Source organism: Rhinopithecus bieti, unplaced genomic scaffold (genome assembly GCF_001698545.2).
Source record: "Rhinopithecus bieti isolate Rb0 unplaced genomic scaffold, ASM169854v2 scaffold_2247, whole genome shotgun sequence".
NCBI lineage: Eukaryota > Metazoa > Chordata > Mammalia > Primates > Cercopithecidae > Rhinopithecus > Rhinopithecus bieti.
This window is the reverse complement of record NW_016803732.1, coordinates 1,268,563-1,274,448: the sequence shown is the minus strand read 5'-3', so window position 1 is coordinate 1,274,448 and position 5,886 is coordinate 1,268,563. Positions and strand designations below refer to the sequence as shown.

The 5,886-nt window shown below is 40.7% G+C and overlaps 1 pseudogene; it reads left to right on the top strand.

Moving 5' to 3' along the window:
* The first annotated feature begins 739 nt into the window (after positions 1-739).
* Positions 740-3,375, top strand: LOC108515304 (ankyrin repeat domain-containing protein 20A2-like; annotated as a pseudogene).
* Positions 3,376-5,886: the final 2,511 nt, after the last annotated feature.

Sequence of the window (5,886 nt, the reverse complement as noted above, 5' to 3'; positions counted from 1 at the left end):
GTAGGAACAGGGATGACTGTTTTTACTCCAAGCATCATATAATGTTGTGGTGGGAGATACATACTTGTCTCCTCAGACGTCTTCTGATTGCATACCACCTTGTGCACAGCACAAGGTCCTGAAAGAAAATGAAACAAAAACACAGAGAGATGCAGAGGCAAGAAACAGAGAGGCGCTGCTTGCCTTTCTAAAGGTGTTCTGATTCTTTACATGTGAGACCTGGCCTGCATGTCTAATCTTGGGGTCTGTGAAAAAAACAAAAGCAAAACCAAAACTCTTACGTTCTTATTATGAATTCCTTTAGTTTGTCTTACACCAGTTTGAACTAGATTAAACCAAGAACCAAAACTAAGACAGGTTTAATAATTTCTTTTTTCTTTTCTTTTTTCTTTTTTTTTTTGAGACAGTCTCGCTCTGTCGCCCAGGCTGGAGTGCAATGGTGCAACCTCGGCTCACTGCAAACTCCGCCTCCCAGGTTCAAGTGATTCACCTGCCTCAGCCTCCTGAGTACCTGAGATTACAGATGCCCACCCCCAAGCCCAGCTAATTTTTGTATTTTAGTAGAGACGGGGTTTCACCAGATTGGCCAGGCTGGTCTCAAACTCCTGACCCCAGATGATCCACCTGCCTCAGGCTCCCAAAGTGCTGGGATTACAGGCATGAGCCACCATGCCCGGCTAGTTTTCATATTTCTGTCACAATCTTTAACTTGTATTTTTTAAAAGAATCTGTACTCCACTGTACTCCAGCCTGGGCAATAGAGCAAGACTCCATCTCAAAAAAACAAAACAGAACAAAACATTTTTAATGGGGGACAAGATCCTTTGTATTGATTTCACTATCTACTAAAGAGCCACAGTGGCCTAAGAAATTCCATGTACAAAACAATCCACAATCTTTTGCTCCACAAATGACCCTTCTACTCTAGCTTAATTGGTCTTATTACCCACAGATATTCTCAGACCCATCTCAGGCCTAGAATTGCCTCCATCTCCTCTCTCTTCCTCAACTCCTTGCCTTTCTTCCAGGCAAGCACAGTTCATGGACTGAGTCAGTCCCAACGTCCCTGGCCATCAGGTAGGGTTCCCCCTCTGCCTCTCCAAGCACTAACTGGCTCTCCTGCCCTTTGAGCACCAAACTATTCAGCACTGAAGTGTCTCTTTTAATACAGGTCATGTGTGATGCTAAATTGTTTATTAAGTACCAGGAGGCCATGTGTTTCCAGAGCCAAACACAGCATCCCACACTTAGGTTCTCAATACAGAGAAGAACTTTTAGTTCATTTCTTCAGTTACGTCCCCTATTCTTCTTCACGTGAAAATTTAAAAAGGGATCACAAATATTAGTCCTCTGATTTATGATGTTTCAGAAGTTCTATTTGGCCAGAACCTTCTTTTTTTAGCATCAACATTGTAATTATTATCTTCTTGGTTAGACTGGAAAGTCCGATTGGAGGGGCCCTTATATCATCAGTCACATCCCCAATCCCTGATACTCATTAATGAAAGAAATGTCCCTTTCAGATTTGACCTGCATGCACAGTACTTCTTGCCCAAGGAGAAGGACATATCTGGGCAGTGTCCTGGGCGAGGGGGGAGTAGCATGAGATGATGGGGGCTAAGGAGGGAGAGTGGGAGGGCAGAAACCAGACTAAGTAAGGCCAGGCAGGCCACACCGAAGATTCTGAAAATGGGAAATGGCTAAAGGTCTAAGCAGGGAACCAACAATCCAACTTACATTTAAGACTACTCTGGCTGTCATCTGGAGCAGGGGTCCCCCACCCCTGGACCAGTATCATCCCTGGCCTGTTAGGAACCTGGTGGCACAGCAGGAGCGAGCATTATCACCTGAGCTCCGCCTCTTGTCAGAACAGTGGCTTCCATCCACAGTGCAGGACAAGGCAGCTGCAGCCTCGGCGGGCCGTCTGTGTTCCTCCAGATGACATCCTTTAATTATCTTGATGGCCAAATAATATTTCTTTGTGAATATATATTACAGTTTCTTGATCCCTTCATCTGTGGATGGGCAGGAGATAAAGCTTTTAGGAGTCCACATGCCTGAGATCACGCAGTATGGGACTTTCTCCACCAGGCTCATTTTTTTGGACCTAATGTCCTCTGGGTTTCTCCATATGGCTGTGGATGACAGGATTTCCTAAAGCTTTATGGCTGAAGCATATTCTGTGTGTATCTGTATGGCAGTTTCTTTATCCCTTCAGCTGTGGATGGACAGGGCTGCTGTACATTTGGCCTGTGCCAATGGCCATGTGGAAGTGGGGACTCTCCTGGTGAACTGAAAATACCACATTGACATTGGTGATAAACAAAATGGGACGCCTTTGAGAAGGTTGTACATTGCCAGGAAGAGATTTGTGGCATCATTCTGCTGGAACGTGGATATCTACGGCAACACTGCTCTCCACTGTGCTGTCCTATCATGAGAGGACATTCCTGGTAGAAAAACTACTTTTCCGTGATATGGATATTGAAGTGCTGAACAATGATGGAAACACACCACTTTTACTTGCTGCAGTTTGCAAAAGACAGCAAATGCTGTAATTTTTGGTGAAGAAACAAGCAAATGTACATGCTGTTAATAGGTTAGGAGGAACAGTCCTCATGCCTGCTGTACATTATGGCTCGTTAGGTAGAGTCGGCATTCTTCAACAAAATATTACTGTCTTTATTCAAAATATGTATGTACAGACAGCAAACAATTATGCCATTTCTGGTGCTTTGACTAGCATTCAACAACAAATTTTGCAACATAAAAAAAAAGATACTTGAAAATGGTCTTCAAAATGACAATCCAGAAGCATCTAAGAATGCAAGTTTGAAAAAAGGAGGAGCAAGTGCAGAAGATTCAGGGAGTTCTGACGAATCTGCATTAAGTATTTCAAAGAACTGTGTGTTGATTCGTGCCATAAACTAGATAATGAAGACTTGACTTTTACTAGCAAGTAGTATATAACCCTGAGACTGCTTCAGAGTCTTTACTTGAAACTTCATATAAAAAAGAAGAAAAAACATGGTCAAAGGAGAAGGGCCTCCTGTAAAACATCTTTCCTTGAAGCCTACCACTGAAATGGAAGAGTCGGTTGTGAAGAATGCAGTAAAAAGAAAGGATGTACAAACATCTAGAGCAGAACGAGACTTAGAAGTGACTTCAGAGGAAGAACAAGAAAGGCCCGAGAAAAGTGAAAATAACCACAGGTTGAAGGAGGAAGAAGCACAAAAGTAAAAAAAAAAAAAAAAAATAGAAGTACCAGAAAACCTATATAATGGTACATCTGCTGACGATGATGATGGATTAATGCAACAAAGACAAGGTGCGAAAACTTACCATCAGCAATTTCCTAGGAAGGAGAAATTATGACAGGCCTGCAAAGAAAGCATCGAAAGAAAAAGGTCAAAAAGCGAACACATTTTAGGGATGGCCTTGATGACTTAATTTGGCCGTCTGAACAATACAAAATTATCTGAGAGAACTTCTTGTCTCATGGAGTTTACTTTTTAGGGCATTGAATTTAATTCCAGCTTTAGAAAGTTGTTCAGTAACTAATTGTTATCTTTTACCTCAAAAAAACAAAAAACAAACAAACAAAAAAGTGTGCCAAAGGACCTAAGCAACACAGCATCAACTAAAGGAAAGCAAGACTATTAGAGGAGTGGATATCTCAACTACAACATGAAAATCTGTTGCTTGAACAGCAACTAGATGGTGCTCATAAGAAAGGGGATAACGAACAAATAGTAATTAATATCCAAGGCTGCTGTTTCGAGAGTGAAAAAGAAGGTCTGCTAGAAGAGAAAAATAAGGAATTAATCAATGAATGCAATCATTTAAAAGACTGTTTCGGTATAGAAAACAGAAATCAGGAGAAGTAAGTATCAAGAAAAATAAATATTTTCAAGCTTCCAGAGAGAAAATTTAAATATTTGGTTATGGCTACATGTTGAACCTAGTTGAATATAAAAATAAGTAGATGAAAAATATGTTTACCATACTGTATAATTCCATTTACATGAAACATCTGGAATACACAAATGTATAGAGACAGAAAGTAGATTAATGTTTGCATAGGGCTGGGGCTGGAAATGTGTAGTGACTGCTAATGGGCATGAGGCATCTTCTTGGAGTGATGAAAATGTTTTAAAGTTGGACTGTAGTGATGGTTGCGTGACTCAGTAAATTTACTAATAATATTTGAACTGTATGTTAAAACAGAGAAATTCTATAGTATACAAATCATGTTTCAACAAACTCTTTAAACCAAAAGCCAAAACTAAACAAACAAAAAGGAATGTTAAAGAAATCTCTGACAGGCCACAGTGTGCCATCAAAATTATGTCAGATGATTTATAAATTATATTTTTTAATTTTATTTTTTTCTGAACTAGAGATAATCTGAAGAAAAAAATTAATGAGAATTTTCACACCACAGCAAACCCAGAAATGATAAGTCAATGAAAATGAGCTTAAGGCAGAGTCCCTTATGAAAAACAGAGCAATTGGCCAGGCACGGTGACTAACGCCTGTAATCCCAGCACTTCGGGAGGCCAAGGCAGGTGGATCACCTAAGGTAAGGAGTTTGAGACCAGCCTGACCAACATGGCAAAACCCCATCTCTACCAAAAATAGAAAAAAACTACCCAGGTGTGGTATCACACACCCATAGTTCTAGCTACTCGGGAGGCTGAGGCACAAGAATCATTTGAACCTGGATAGCAGAGGTTGCAGTGAGCTGACATTGCACCACTGCACTCCAGCCTGGTTGAAAGAGACTCCACTTCAATAAAAACAAAACAAAACAAAAAAGAGCAATTAATAACAAATTGGAGGTCCAGCATTTCCTCTCATCCTGTTGTCTGGCCATCAGCTTTTGGGTTCACGACAATGGAAGTTTCCTCTGAGTTCAGTTTCTCTGAGTCCAACTCAATGATCTCATATTCCTTTTGAAATGAGGCATATAGTCAAAAGCTCATTGCGTGGGTTAGACATTGTTTTTTAACTACAGAGAGAAAAAGAATAAGGGAAATTGATTCTAAAATCTTAAGCAATTGTTTCACTCAGAAAGTTCTAGACCAGCTGCGTTTGGTGGTACACACCTGTAGTCCCAGCTACTTGGGAGGCTGAGGTAGGAGAATTGCTTGAACCTGGGAGGGGAGGTTGCAGTGAGCCGAGATCACACCACAGCACTCCAGCCTGGATGACAGAGTGAGACTCAGGAAAAAAAAGAAAAGAAAAAAGCAAGTTCTAATGTTCTAATGTTTGAACTGTGCTGCTGCCCTCTTTTCACCTTTCTGCAAGTCAGCTGGAATCCCATATATTGCTAAGAATATCAAATCAAAATTGAGTAACAATAGGTTCAGTAATTTTTTAAAATTCCCTCATATCAAATGTTGTGCAAAAATAGATGAACTTAAGGGAAATAGTTTTAAGGTGAGCAAGGTACACTTCTCTTCCAGCACATTTTAATTTTAAAAGGAATCTTGGCTGAGCGCAATGGCTCATACCCATAATCCCAGCACTTTGGGAGGCTGAGGCGGGTGGATCACTTGAGGTCAGGAGTTCAAGACCAGCCTGGCCAACATGGTGAAACCCAGTTTCTATTTAAAAAGTACAAAAAAATTAGCTGGGCATGGTGGCACACTACCTGGTGTGTACCTCCCAGCTACTCGGGAGGCTGAGGCAGGAGAATTGCTCGGACTTGGAAGGCAGAGGTTGCAGTGGGCCAAGATCACGCCATTCGTTGCGCTCCAGCCTGGGCGACAGAGTGAGAATCTGGCTCAAAAAATAAATAAATAAATAAATAAATAAATAAATAAATAAATAAAATAAAAAATAAAAAACTTTCAGTTCTTATTACACTTGTGAGGAATAAAC